At 38.0% G+C, this 15,467-nt stretch overlaps 1 protein-coding gene across 5 annotated transcripts in view; it reads left to right on the forward strand.

The window, feature by feature from the left end:
- The window catches only part of LOC149793429 (beta-1,3-galactosyl-O-glycosyl-glycoprotein beta-1,6-N-acetylglucosaminyltransferase-like), a 99,264-nt gene that overhangs the window by 43,614 nt on the left and 40,183 nt on the right, over window positions 1-15,467 (forward strand). The window contains exon 1 of one of the 5 annotated variants that reach the window (XM_089967416.1): window positions 3,091-3,220. The exons of 3 other annotated variants lie outside the window; for them this stretch is intronic. The gene's annotated coding sequence lies outside the window, so the exon portion shown is untranslated. Of the gene's footprint in view, window positions 1-3,090; window positions 3,221-4,539; window positions 4,773-15,467 lie in introns of those variants that run through there. One more of the 5 variants, XM_089967414.1, reaches the window with a different exon arrangement.

Below are 15,467 nucleotides of genomic sequence, written 5' to 3' on the forward strand. Positions count from 1 at the left end.
TGTAACAACCACATGATACCTAATTTGTTGTAAACGAAAATGGTGTCAATCTGCCATACAATGTGTCCACCTACTTGATAAATAATTTGTCGTAAATGCAAATGGTGTCAATGTAACATACAATTTGTCCACCAACTTTATACCTAATTTGTCGTAAATGCGAATGGTGTGAATCTGATATACAATGTATCAACCACATGATACCTAATTTGTCGTAAATGAAAATGGTGTCAATCTGACATACAATGTGTCCACCAACGTGATACCTAATCTATCGTACACGAAAATTGGTGTCAATCTACCATACAATGTGTCTACCACATGATACCTAATCTATCGTACACGAAAATTGGTGTCAATCTGCCATACAGTGTGTCTACCACATGATACCTAATTTGTCGTAAATGAAAATGGTGTCAATCTGACATACAATGTGACCACCACATGATACCTAATTTGTCATAAATACAAATGGTGTCAATCTGACATACAATGTGTCCACTACATTATACTTAATTTTGTCGTAAATGAAAATGATGTCAATCTGACATAGACTGTGTCCACTACATGAGACCTAATTTGCGGTAAATGAAAATGGTGTCAATATGACATACAATGAATCCACCACATGATACCTAATTTTGACGTAAATGAAAATGGTGTCAATCTGACTTAAAATGTATCAGCCACATAATACCTTATTTGTCGTAAATGAAAATGGTGTCAATCTGACATACAACGTATTCACCAATTTGATACTTAATTTGTTGTCAATGAAAATGGTGTCAATCTGACATACAATGTGTGCACAACATGATACCTAATTTGTCGTAAATCAAATTGGTGTCAATCTGACATACAATGTGTCCACCAACGTGATACCTAATTTATCGTAAACGAAAATGGTGTCAATCTGACATACAATGTATCAACCACATATTACCAAATTTTGACGTAAATGAAAATGGTATCAATCTGCCATACAATGTGTTCACCACATGATACCTAATTTTTGTCGTAAATGAAATTGGTGTCAATCTGACATACAATGTGTCTACCACATGATACCTCATTTTGACGTAAATACAAATGGAGTCAATCTGACATACAGTGTGTCCACCACATGAGACCTAATTTGACGTAAATGAAAATGGTGTCAATCTGACATACAATGTGTCCACCACATGATATTTAATTTGTCGTAAATACAAATGGTGTCAATCTGACATATAATGTGTCCACTACATCATGCCTAATTTGTCGTAAATGAAAATGGTGTCAATCTGACATAGAATGTGTCCACCACATGATACCTAATTTGACGTAAATGAAAATGGTGTCAATCTGACATCCAGTGAATCCACCACATGATATCTAATTTTGATGTAAATGAAAATGATATCAATCTGACATAAAATGTATCAACCACATAATACCTAATTTGTGGTAAATGAAAATGGTGTCAATCTGACATACAAGGTGTTCACCAATTTGATACCTAATTTGTTGTCAATGAAAATGGCTTCAATCTGACATACAATGAGTGCACAACATGATACCTAATTTGTCGTAAATGAAAATGGTGTCAATCTGACATACAATGTATCAACCACATATTACCTAATTTTGACGTAAATTAAAATGGTATCAATCTGACATACAATGTGTCCACCACATGATATCTAATTTTGATGTAAGTGAAAATGATGTCAATCTGACATAAAATGTATCAACCACATAATACCTAATTTGTCGTAAATGAAAATGGTGTCAATCTGACATACAGTGTGTCCACCACACGATACCTAATGTGTCGTAAATGAAAATGGTGTCAATCTGACATACAATTTGTCCACCAGCTTGATACCTAATTTGTCGTAAATGAAAATGGTGTCAATCTGACATACAATGAATTCACCACATGATACATAATTTGTTGTAAATAAAGACTGTGTCAGTCTGACATACAATGTATCAACCACATGATACCTAATTTTGACGTAAATGAAAATGGTGTCAATCTGACATACAATGTGTCCACCAACTTGATACTTAATTTGTCGTAAATATAAATGGTGTCAATCTGACATACAGTGTATCAACCACGTGATACCTAATTTGACGTAAATGAAAATGGTGCCAATCTAACATACAATGTGTCCACCAACTAGATAACTAATTTTCGTAAACGAAAATGGTGTCAATCTGACATACAATGTATCACCCACATGATACCTAATTTGACGTAAATGAAAAGGGTGCCAATCTGACATACAGTATGTCGACCTCGTGATACCTAGTTTGACGTAAATGAAAATGGTGTCAATCTGACATATAGTTTATCAACCACATGATACCTAATTTGACGTAAATGAAAATGGTGTCAATCTGACATACAATGTGTAAACCACATGATACCTAATTTGACGTAATCTGAAATAATGCCAATCTGACGTGCAATGTGTCCACCACAGCAACTTATTTTAAAATCTTGATTGCAGTTCTTTTTGTGCGCATACTGTTTTACTGATTTCATTAATTATCCTACGGTTACACCACATTACATTAAGAAAATTGATGGCACTTTCTTGCGCCTGCTTTGGTAGAGCAATACCAACTATGCTGGCATTTTATCATCTGAGTTCGAACCATTAAACTTGTGTACATCCAACAAAGAGTTGATCATGACGAAGCCAGTAGAATACGGTACTATGCCCATTTAGCCCAGGACACACCTTAATACCCATCCCGGCATACCTGATAGTGGAAATCGAATCAGCACCTTTCCTGTCACGAGTCCAATGCCTTAATCGCTTAGCCGTTAGGTCTCCATTTCATCTAGATACATAAGTAAGAAGTTCATCCCATTCGGTCATTGAGAAAATATATATTTAGATATGATTCTTATCACTTTCTAGTAACAGACTGGTTTACAACATTGGCCTTTAAGAATTGGTCGCATTAAACAATCTACGTCTTTATCTTCACTAAGGCTCCACTTTTTGCTTCTCAGTTTTACTGGAAAATAAGTACGAGTATTACTGCGTATCTGTCGGGGGGGGGGGGGAGGGTAGCCGTGGATGGGGCTTTGTTGTGGACTAAAAGTAACTTGCATATGGCTACTCATATCAGCATTAACAGGCAAGGATAAAACGATGTGCAGAGGATTCCGAAGTTAGTGAATGGCAGTAAAATTCAGATGTTGTAGGAGTCTGACGATGTAAGTCACACCTGACATAGCTTTATTTATTAGTATGGACGATGCAAGTCATGCTTGACTTATGTTTGTTTATTATTATGGACGATGTTAGGCACGCCTGACATAGCTTTGTTTATTAGCATGGACGATGTAAGTCACGCCTGACATAGCTTTGTTTATTATTCTGGACGATGTAAGTCACGCATAACATAGCTTTGTTTATTAGTATGGATGATGTAAGTCACGCCTGACATACCTTTGTTTATTAGTATGGACTTTGTAAGTCACGAATGACATAGCTTTGTTTGTTAGTATGGACGTTTAAACACGGAGCAGGTACAAGACAGTGTCGCGGCAAGTTTCCTTCCTTGTATTATTCTATACACAAATTGAGATCCCCCCTCCCATCTACCACCAATCTCTTCCGTTGTGACTAAAATTCCTATGTCAAACAACATTTATCTCTCTCTCTCTCTGAACAGTACTGCTGTATAACTGTATATGTACATTCTCATTAAGGATTTCCTGTTTATTTTGCACCGACAGCTCATGGTGATCTGGAAGAAGTATAGTTTGTAAATAGTGCTTACCGTATTCGACGTAATAAAGATTCTGAACTAGTATGCTGGTATGCGACTTAACATTATTTTTATATCAAAAGTTCTGGTATAAAAAAAGTTTTTTTTTTTTTTTTCTCGTGGGTTTACTTCAGTTCCCTCTGTCAAGTATAGTTACAACGGAAACCAGTTAACGTTATAACGGTATCCAGTTAAGGCTGCAGATGTAAAGTTGGTGCATTCAATGATAAAATTTACAGTTGCATCGGTATTTGTAACAGTGTTGTTGTTGCAACAGTATCCACTTACAACTGACATTTATCATATAAAGATGCAACGAATATAAGTATATTTTCTTGTTGCAACATATAATTTATCGATGCAACGGTAATTATTCCGTTAGAAAAATAAACATTTTCATTACAGCAGTAAAATTAGATCTAGTTTTAGGGTTGTGTATTTTATGGTTGTAATGGTAATTTTACTGTTATGACTTAAATTTTCATTGTTGCAATACAGTAATTACGTTGCAACAACACAATGCACCGTAAGCAATAGAAAATACTGGTAGATGAATGTCATTGCAGTGGTTTAGGAACGCCGTTTGCAAGACACCAGTGTTAAAAATATCCATGTGTTTTACCGTTGCGAAAGTACCAGCAGTATGTTTTACCTTTATACGTACACAATACTAGTAACGCTTTGCGATTTTCATTTATTGCCAAGGTCACCTTAACAAAAGTACCGGTCGCACCCTTTGTGTTATAAGTACTGTAAACAGTGTTTTTACTGCGTACATGAATCATATGTAAATCTGTTTTCTTCTTCATTGCCTTCCCAAATTTAAGTTCACTATTGCTGGAAAATTTGAACGAACTAAACATTTTAAATGGAATAGTGACTATCATGTTGATCCATTATCATTTCTTGGAGTAATATAACTAGTTTAAGGATCAAAAGTCAACAGATGCATGTAAAGACTGAGATCTCATGCAAATTTGGATAACGAATGTCTGGTATGTATCATTAACGATTACTCATTTGTTTCAATCTTAACCACAGCTCATAATTCATTCTTTCATATGGACTCTTTCAGACGTTTCCACGTATTGTAATTTGTTGGGTCTTGTTGTCTCCTGCATTTTTGCTTCGTTTTTAATTTCTTTCTTTCGCATATAGTACTTTACAACGGCTCGACCTCACTGATATTATCAGTATTCGAAAGCTACTCAGTTCGTAGATCGTCGGACTACAAGGATCACGGGTTTGTTGTTGTTGTTGTTGTTGGGCTTAACGCCTTTTTTCAGCACACGATAGGCTATGCATGGCGGCCAGTATAAATGGTGGAGGAAGAACCCGGTAAAACACCGGGAACAACCACCGACCCATGAGAAACTACTGGCAAGCTTTATCATATACCCACATTGGCCGAATCCTAGACTCGAACCCACGCAGACAGAGGTGAGATGGCAGTGATCCGTAACGGAGAGCGCTTTAGACCACTCGGACACTCGGGGCCCCTATCACGGGTTTGATACCGGTCCAGACTAGTACCGGTCAGCTGGTTCTGCATGTCCTTGCGAAAGGCACGTCTAATTTCCGTGGCATGATATACCGTATGTACCCGCTTATAAGAGGAACCAAACTGAAAACTACAGACACCCAGCTCTGCCGGCGCGTTAGCTGGTTCTGTGCAGTGTGATACCAGTAATCAGAAGAACAATGAAAAAAAAAAACAAAAAAAACCCTGATCTTCAGGCGCATTATCCTACGTAGATCAGGGTCTTTTTTTATTGCGTTTTGTTTTTCAGGGTTCTTCCTCCACCAGTTATACTGGCCGCCATGTATAGCCTATCTTGTACTGAAAAATGGCATTAAACCCTAGAACAACAACAACAAAAAAATTGCGTTTCGACTTAACTTATAAGCGAGTACATACGTTATCCGATGATTTGTTTTAAAGTGTCGTTAAAAAAAACATGCAAAAGACTAGTATATTTTGTAGTTTAATAAAGTAGTTAATTATTTTCTATTAGAATTCCCGTTGTTGATCTGGTGTTTGTGTGTGTGTGTGTGTGGGCGGGTAATGATTCAGTATTTTAGTATGCTAGCTGCTGTTGTTATGTGATATTATATTTATAAAAATACTTTCCTCGGTATGACGAAGTTCTTGGGTACATTTTACACACGAATTTAAACAACCTATTGATCGTGACGTGTTATATATACTCGTTAAGCCTATTCATTGTTACGTATATTTGCAAGTATGTGCCATATACTCTCGCAAACTATGCAAACAGATTCACTTATACTTCCTGGGAACGTTATATATATATATATATATATATATATATATATATATATATATATATATATATATATATATATATATGTATGTATGTACATGGTATAGCGCAATTATATTTGGGACCAACCAACAATGTAATGTTCTGGGACAGTTGCCTGACACTTTATTTTTAAAAGAAAGAATAAAATCGGCCTTTCAGTAGCCGGAAAATTATATTAATCTGATTAATAACAAAATAATATCATATTATGTCCATTGTATTATCTGCAAAAGAAATGAATTATCTTTAGTTAACAGAAAATAATAAATCTCAGTCAAAAAGAAAATCTCATACCCCAACCTCCCGAAAGTTAAATGGTTAATACTCTGTTGTATGGAATTTCCTAATTATGCATTAATTGTTGTATAAGTTGTAATCTAAAGACGTAAACTGAAGTGGGCTGATAAAGCTGACCTCGTAGCTGGAACCCTGTAGATACCATGCTTGCACTTGAACGCCTGTTGATAAAAATAGGAAATGTTGACACTGAAACCTTTACTATCTACATTATTGATAAAGGCAAGGAAACTTTGCGTGGTGCGCTAACACTTGGGAAGATGTTTATCAGAGAGAATCAATAAACATAAAACAAACTGAGCAAATGATACAATATTTAGTGGAATTGTGAAAATATGAAAATACGTAAATTTCATACAGAAAACTACTGCTCTCTTGAAAATTTGATTTGCGATCTTACAATGGAAAACAAGTAGTTGATACATTAACCAAACGCTAGTAAATAACCGTCACCGCCCCGACTGTTTTTAAAATCTTATATTTTCCAAAAGTTGGATTTGGCTCGAATGTCGTTCAAACAAACTATTTGACCATTTGAAATCTGTCAGATATGAGCGCTCTGTGATGTTTCCACAGCAATGTCACTGTATCTGTCCGCGCAAGCAATATTTTAACGAGGAAAAAATATCCCTCGATTTTCGTTTTTTGAAACACTAATTAGTTTGAGAACATACATAATTTGAAGAATTATTACGTACAAGTGTAATTTAATAAAGGTCGCTGTCCTAAATTTATTGTAAATTTCAGAACTTTTTAACAATATAGTAATGCGGCCATTACTCGCATTGGTATAGATGAAATGGGAAAAGAATCTTCGCAAATCCACTGTTTTTGCCTCGAAAATATATAACGGAAAAGCATTACATTGTTTTGAGTAGATATTAGGGAATATTTCAGTCTTGTAGTGGATACATTACGTACTGTCATGCTTGAAAATAAATATTGTTTTTCCTAAGGTTTAAACTTAATTTACCTCACGTCGTTTGCATATCAAGTTATTCATGCATATGCTTGGACTTTGGACTTTCTTTTAACGTAGCTTTAACAATTTTTCCTTCACCATTCCCAAGTCAAGGGTCGTATATACTGACCCAGTATCATATCTTTAAGACTAGAGCCAATCAACAATTTTAAGAATCGTTTTCGTTCTCATTGACCCAGAATTAGTAAAGTTTGACTACATTTATTTCGCGAGTAGACCATGTTATAATTATCATAGCTTAATGTTCAATAATGTCAAGAAAAAAGTTCCTTTTTGTTTAAACAATGTTTTGCGCGGAGCTATAAAGATTACTGTATTAATACGCCTATCCACTTAAAATATCAAAAACATAAAATAGGACGAGGTATATAGTTATCAAACAAACGAGCAACATATTTGAAATGTCAGGAATAGTTTAAAATCTTTAAAACTGATAATGGCATAAAGAAAATGAGAAAGTGAAGTCTTATCTTACAGCAATTTCTTGCTTGTTACCGACCTAACGTTTGCAAGACAAGATCATTGGCCGTCTCCTGATTGGTTATAGTAAAAGTCACAAGGGTCATGCATGCGCATTTACTCATTTTAACGGAAATATAAAATGCTCTTTTAAATGTAACACGATTTTTCGTTAACAAAAGTCTGTTCAGTCCTGATTATTGAATGCTCTGTACCTTAATTGTTATCAAGAAACTTCCAGACTACAATTGTAAATCTCTATAGTCTTTTACAAAGGCGGTCGTGTAGTGAACATGGGTCAAGAAAAGAGTACTTCGAATCGAATCGTCACAATATAGGGTAGCACGAATTTGTTTTTCATTATGTTCAGCTTTCATTGTGATATCACAGCGCGCGATATTCAATCCGGATTGTACTGGATCACACCTTTAGGTTCATTTCGTTCAAGACTGTCAACGTACATTAACATTATTTTTTCCTTATGCACATCGCCTGCGTGTAAATAATGACATTCCAGAGGAATGTAAATATATAAGAATCCAAAATGAAGCGAATAATTGTCACTTAAAGATATGTATAACCAAATTATTTTAAAATTTTTTTAATTTTAATTAATGAAATAGTTGGTGTTGATTGCCAGCATGATTTGTATGACTTTTATTATAGTCATTGATGAAATCTGCACGACATTGACATCATTTACATAACGGCTGATTTGGAATCTCTCCTCTGGAATGCAGTGATTGGTTGGTAGTTTTTCATCGATGCGGTGCATAACTGGTATAATGTATGAAATTTGTACACGACACACGGTACTAATTGTATGAAACTAATGGAACCAGTCTGGAAATGGGTGAACATAACATAGAGCAGTGTTGTCCAACCCGCGGCCCACGGGCTGATTTTAAATGGCTCGCCAGAGCTCGAGCAGCTATATAGTCGTTGATTTTCAGTTTTCTGCTGCGGCCCTCGGCTTCAAGTAAAACATTTTTGAGCGGCCCATGGTGTCAAAAAGGTTGAACAGCTCAGGCAGAGTATATATAGGTCTGGGTGGCCAGGATTAGTTGATACTAGTAGTTAATGGGGATCTTATAGGGTCTATGGGATTTATCATTACAGACCCCCTTGGGAACATATAGGGTCTATGTAAATTTAACATGGAGAAAAATCGTGGGAACATATAGGGTCTATGGGAATTAACATGGCCAAAAACCCTGGGACAATATAGGGTCTATGTAAATTTAACATGGAGAAAAATCGTGGGAACATATAGGGTCTATGGGAATTAACATGGCCAAAAACCCTGGGACAATATAGGGTCTATGTAAATTTAACATGGACATAAACCCTTGGGACTGTATAGGGTCTATGTAAAATTGAAACAGGGAGGGTCTCTATTTTTTTTTAAAAAATAAAAAAATAAAATAAAAAAATAAAATAAAAAATAAAATAAAAAAAGGGGTAGGCAATTCAAAGACTATCTCTTTTCGAGAAATATGGCTGGCCCTGAAAAGGGCCTTTGGGTTTTTCTTCTTCTTCTTTTATCTTCTTAACTTTTTCCAACATCTTCTTAATTTGTCCATCATTCCTTTCTTCTTCTTCTTTTCTGTTTCCGGCAGCCAGTCCGGGTGACCCATGGCCCGGAACTTCTCTTGGATTTTCATCCAGTTTGTGTTCAGTTTTTCGAATTCATCCTTTTTTCTTCTATTTTCTTCGTCTTTTCTTTCATTGGACCACTTTTCTTTGATCTTCTTGACCTCTTTGGTCAGCACATTCCTCATTAGTTCTTCAGCTTTCTTAAGTTTTTCTAACCCCCACTTTGCGAAACACCAATCTGTCCATTCTACAACGTCTTCTAAAAAGCACCTTGCACTTGTCACATGATCTATTGCTTCTTTTAACTTACCCACTTTGACATACGGTGGGTTAATTAAACCTCTGATTCTCTTCTCCTCATCCTCTATCATTTCTTTCACGATGTTTACGGCTAAGTGCAGGCTCTTTACTTGTCTTGTGACGAAGTCTTTTGTCACTTCATACCTCCATTCCTGTTCAACCCTTTCTGCTACACTCAATCCATCTACCATCCAATACCAACTTCCCATAAGATCGTTGTATAAAGCTGAAGCTGCTGGCATCTTCTTGTTTGCTTATTCCGTAGAATGAGCTCCAATGGCCAACACTGTTAGTTTTATACTGAAAGTGCGGACGTGATGGAAAACATCCCCCTAAAAAACATAAAATTGATCTTACCTAGATCATTACCCAACAACGCGCGGACGTGAAGGAAAACATCTCCTACTTTTTCATTTCATTTCATATAATATAACCCAAACTATACTCTCCCCATTTGCTAAGAAACAATAAAGAAACCCATAATCTACTATTCACACTAACTTACTTTATTAGTTACAAACACAAACACAAACACACAAACACATACACTTCCACTATTAATAATGACTTAGTTTTTATTTTCATACTACTCTACCTACACACATTGGCAAATCGATCGTTATTTCTTTTCTAGAGTATTGGGTAGCCCTGAAAAGGGCTGTTTTGTTTGGAACTTCATGGACACCTGGTTAATGGTGGCACCTTCCAGGCCTGGCGCCACATACACATCTTATCCCCCAGTTACTTTTTACCTTTTTGGGGGAGAGAGCAGAGGCAGGATATGTCGCTTCAGAATCCCAATTTTCGCTCTCTGGGATTTTGAAATTTCTTCTTCTCTCCTTTTCCTCCTCCTCTTCTTTGTTTCTTCTTTCCTCTTTATATCTTCTTTCTTCTTCTTCTTTATATCTTCTCTCCTCCTCTTCTTTGTTTCTTCTTTCCTCCTCTCTTATCCTTCCCTCCTCGACAATGGCTTCCGCGGCCAGTTCATTTAATATGCGCCTGGCATATTCCAGATGCACATGAAGCTCCAACAGTTTCTCAAGTCTCGTGTTCATTTTTTGGTGTTGATCAATCAACAAGGGTAGCTGGACTGCCGAACGAGTTTCAATTTATACTGAAAGCGCGGACGTGAAGGAAAACATCCCCCTAATAACATAAAATTCATCTTACCTAGATCATGACCAAAAAAAAAAACAACAACGCGCGGACCTAAAAGAAACACTCACTCACTTTTTATGCTACCCATCACTATTTTAAAATTTTTTTATAAATCACTTCAATAGACTATCCACATACTCAAAGCAATCCAATCTAACTCCAAATATACACCTCTAACAGCCAAACAAACATCATTTTAATCTACTATCCACACCAACTTACTTTAGCTCTTACAAACACAAACACACCAACACATACCCTCACATTTTTAAAAAGAGTTAGTGTTTATTTTCACACTACTCTACCTACACACACATTGGCAAATCGATCGTTATTTCTTTTCTAGAGTATTGGGTAGCCCTGAAAAGGGCTGTTTTTTTGTTTTGCTATGGCATTCTTTTTTAGTTTCTAAGAATGCGATGTCCTCTGAGGATAGACTTTCTGGCGATAGGTCTGCTTCTTCGGAAAGAGAAGAAGAACTCTTTGGTGTCGATACGACAATCGACAAAGCCTCTGTCAGGTTCAGGTTGCTGCTGCTGTTGTTGCTGTTGTTGCTGCTGTTGCTGCTGTCTCTGAAGTCTGTACTTCTCCGTCCATTCTTCTTTTTCCCTGTTCACTTCTTCTCTGAAGAGCTCTTCTATCAGGTCTTCAGTGATTTTTAACATTCTCACATTCTCTATTTCTTCTGGCTTCGGTATCAGACTGTGTCTGACCCTATGCAAATTCACGTAGGCTTCGTTGAGCTTGGCTAGTTTGGAGCACATCTTCTTAGGAGGATGAGTCGACAATGGATGGTTAGACTGGAAACAACCCCGGTTCTTATAGTGAAAGCGCGGACGTGAAGGAAAACATCCCCCACACGGTTTTCGATTCGCAACGTTCAGTGATTGTCATGAGAGGGATAGTAAGAAATGAAAGAGCATCAATTCAACATTCTTATAGCTAAACAAAAGACAAAAGCATTTTTTCAAAACACAACATTTTTTATTCAAAAATCACTTAACACTAAACAACAACTCTAACATTTTTAACAATAATCCAACACTATAACATCAAACCATATTTTTTCAAATCACTAACATTTTTTTCTCAATCTACTTTAAACAGGGCTGACAACGTTGTGAATGAAATTGTGATTTCCACTGTTGGAAATCATTAGGCCATTGATGGACACTACGTTTCCTAGCTTGAGACAAAAGATAAGCATAATGGTCACAAAACCATCGATCTACTTTCACATCGTTTCTAGCAGAAGAACGAGGATCGAAATGAGTCACTAAATGTTCTAAGGAATAGCCCAGGCTGCGATGATGCAGAAAATACACGCAGTACTGTCCACACACCAAGGAATCTGTGCCTTGTAATTTCACATTATTGAATCGGGTGGTTTGAGCATTTCTTCTCATAAAGTCGATGATATCGTCTTCCAAAGGGGGCAATCCGTACGAATCGAAATATTCCACACATCCTTCTTGAGGAAAGTAGACGGCTACCCAGTGGGTTCCTGGGAGATGACTGTCGTCCGTGTTGATCACGTAAGCTTGATGGTCTTTAGGTTTGCGATGAGGGAGTTCATCTTTAGCACAGACGACAGGATTCCAAGAAGCCGTATACGAACTGTGGTTCAAAAGGTAATAAAGTTCCCAGGTATCCATTGATTTGTGTTTTTTTTCTTCTTCACAGGTAATAATAAGTCATCAATTCGATCCTGACTTTTTGCTTGAAAATGTCTGACGAATAAACGGTGATTCGTTCTGTTTCCTCACTCTGATTTAGGAGAGCTTCGATACGATGGATCTCTTGAGTGGTTAATGGTGGACAAGAATGTTCACGCAAGTCTTTATACCACTGGTGCAACACGTCTTTGTTTGAGATGAGACTCCAAGCTTCGTCCAGATACTCGTCCAATTTTTCTTCTTGACTCAACATCAGGCATTTATCGTGTTGAATTTGACTGGGATGATCGTTTTGACATCCATAGCAATTTTTCTTGATCAATTCCGTCATTTTGTCGACCAAGTGTTTGGCAAAACAGGAGACTAAATGGGCTTCTTGTTCTGGCCATCTCGACTTCATCATGATCACTTCTTCTTTTTCCACACATTCCATCTCCAAAGTTTCTCCACTAGGTAAAGAGGGAGAACAGTCTTCCATGGCTTTCTAGTAATCTAGAATGACTTCTCTCAAACTATTGATTTCTATGGTATTATCAAATTCGGCATACAGGATGACGTTCACCGTTACATCAGGGTCTCGGTTTGCAAACTGAAGTTCCACACGAATTTGACCAGATTTTATAGGGTGGAAATGTCCCTCGTCGCTGCCTTGGTCTGGAGTGAAATCGAAAGCCCACAAAGCATAACCTCCTGCGTAATCCTCGTACGTAATGCCGTGACTGGTGTTGGTTCCTAACTGGCCGGTGGCTTCGTACAGGGACAAGTACGATCTCAAGTAATTCTTCTTCTCAAAGTCAGGTTCGAAAGGTCGGGTACACAAGGTCTTGCCATCGCGACTGACTTCGATCTTGGACACGCCAAAGTGTTGAAAGTAGAAAGGATTTTTTTCGACAGCTCCGTTGAAGGCTGTATTCTCGACGATACCAACGATCAAACGTTTGGGTAGCTGTCCTTGAAACAGATGATCTTCGATCATGGATCGCTGTCCCTTGGGAATGGTGAACGTTTTCACTTCCACGCGTCGTATGGGATACTTGGCGGTCGTTCTGCTCAACGTCTGACTGATGTCGTTACCCACTTTAGGTAACACTTCCACACGGCGTACGTAGAGTCTGGCTTCCTCGATGACAGTTTTGCAAACAGTAGTACCTATCAAATGGAAAGCGGCACTGCTACGATTCAGTCTCAGGCGAACATTCACCCCGTTTAGCAAATATTTCTCTTGCAGCCACATGTCCAGATGTAAACGATCCATCAGTTCTAAACTTTGCCCGTTTTTGATTTTGTCTCTTCGTTCTACAAATCCGTCATTGTTTGGTGTTTTGCTTGCATCAGTTTCGAATCTTTCAAACTGGCCTGCTTCGTCAGCTTCCCATATCACACAGGCATTGAGATGAGTGTTCTTGGCATCTATTCCGTACGTCAAGAGATTTTCCAGGTACGCTCGATAAGGGTAAGTATCCATGCTGCTGCTGACCAGTTTGTTGTTCAAGTACAAGTCCACTCCGCTAAACAAGGAATGCATGAAATTGTTGACGGGAGCTATTACCTCATCGCCATCTAGGGTCGAATTGTCCTCATCGACAACTTTGACTTTCAAGTACAAGTAACTGCTATTCAGATCGATGTAATCTTCGGGCTGTCCTTTGATTTCAAACTCGATGGGAGCTGAGGCTGTCAATGAGGAGACGGGGTGAAATTCCACCCACTGGGATTCTTGCATGGTCATCATGGTGGGGGGCATGGCAAACAGATCCAGTTCCGTCTTGGAACAGACGCAAGACTCTCGGTGCATCATTTTTTCTATGTTTCAATAATCGAAAACGTCTAAGTCTCGAACGGTTCTTCTTTTCTTGGCCTTTCTCGCTTGAAGTCTGGTGAAAGGGTGTTTTCTGCGTCGTCTCTTTCTGCCTTGTCCTTGCTGAATGCCTGACTCGGTAGCGTGCAGGGCATTTATAGGTGTGTCTCGTCGGCCCAAAATGTCTTTACCCGTTTGCAGCAAGACATTTTTGCCTGCCCTCATGAAGGCTTCTTTAGGGTTTTGTTTGTCGATGATGACATTTTGGAGAAATTCTTTGCCTTGCGTCAGTGCCGCATCTTTCAAAGCGTGCAATCCGCGTGTCACCATCGGTTTCAACACTGGGGCCACCGAACGAAAGGCCGATTTTAACATGTCTCCTAAACCGTGTCCTCGCTGTCGAGCAACCCCTCGGTACACTGGATACATGACTTACTTACGAGTCGTGAGAAAACCGTTTTCGAAAATGGAGTTTCACCGTGACTTTTCCTTTGGTGAATGGAATATTTTGTCCCAAATCTCCTTTTATAGTAATGTTGACTGTGTCCAAATACGACTTGCTGACAGGCAAATAGTGAGGATGGACAAATTCGCGGTGGACGTGGTAAGTGTTTCCACCTTCCTCGTCAGCGTTTGCGGCAGAATCCACTTTGAAAGGAATGACACGCAGTAACGGTACGGAGGTGTGTCCCACCACGTTGTACTCCACCACATCGGAGTACACGAAGATCAAATTCAGTCCTTGGTTCAGTTCTACCGGGGTACGAAAATACTTGGCAAAAGAATCGTTGTCAGAAATGACTGGTAATTCACCTTTTTCTTTTTCTACTTTCTTCCTTAGCTCCATGTCACCGCCCAACATGTCAAACAATTCATGACAAAATAAGAAAGACATGATTTTGGGCCCCTCAGGAAATTTCATCAGGAAGCGACGAGCTGTTTTGTGGTACTCCAGGGTGACACTTTTTTTGACACTTTCCAAAGCTTTCAGAAACACACTATTAAACCTGGTGGCTATGGTGTTGACCAAATGTTGACCACTAAAATAATAGCCTGGGGGAATGAACAAGTGATAGGTGGTCCACTTTGAATTTGGT

This window comes from Sinohyriopsis cumingii, chromosome 8, assembly GCF_028554795.1.
Source record: "Sinohyriopsis cumingii isolate HCF-2022 chromosome 8, ASM2855479v2, whole genome shotgun sequence".
Taxonomy (NCBI): Eukaryota; Metazoa; Mollusca; class Bivalvia; order Unionida; family Unionidae; genus Sinohyriopsis; species Sinohyriopsis cumingii.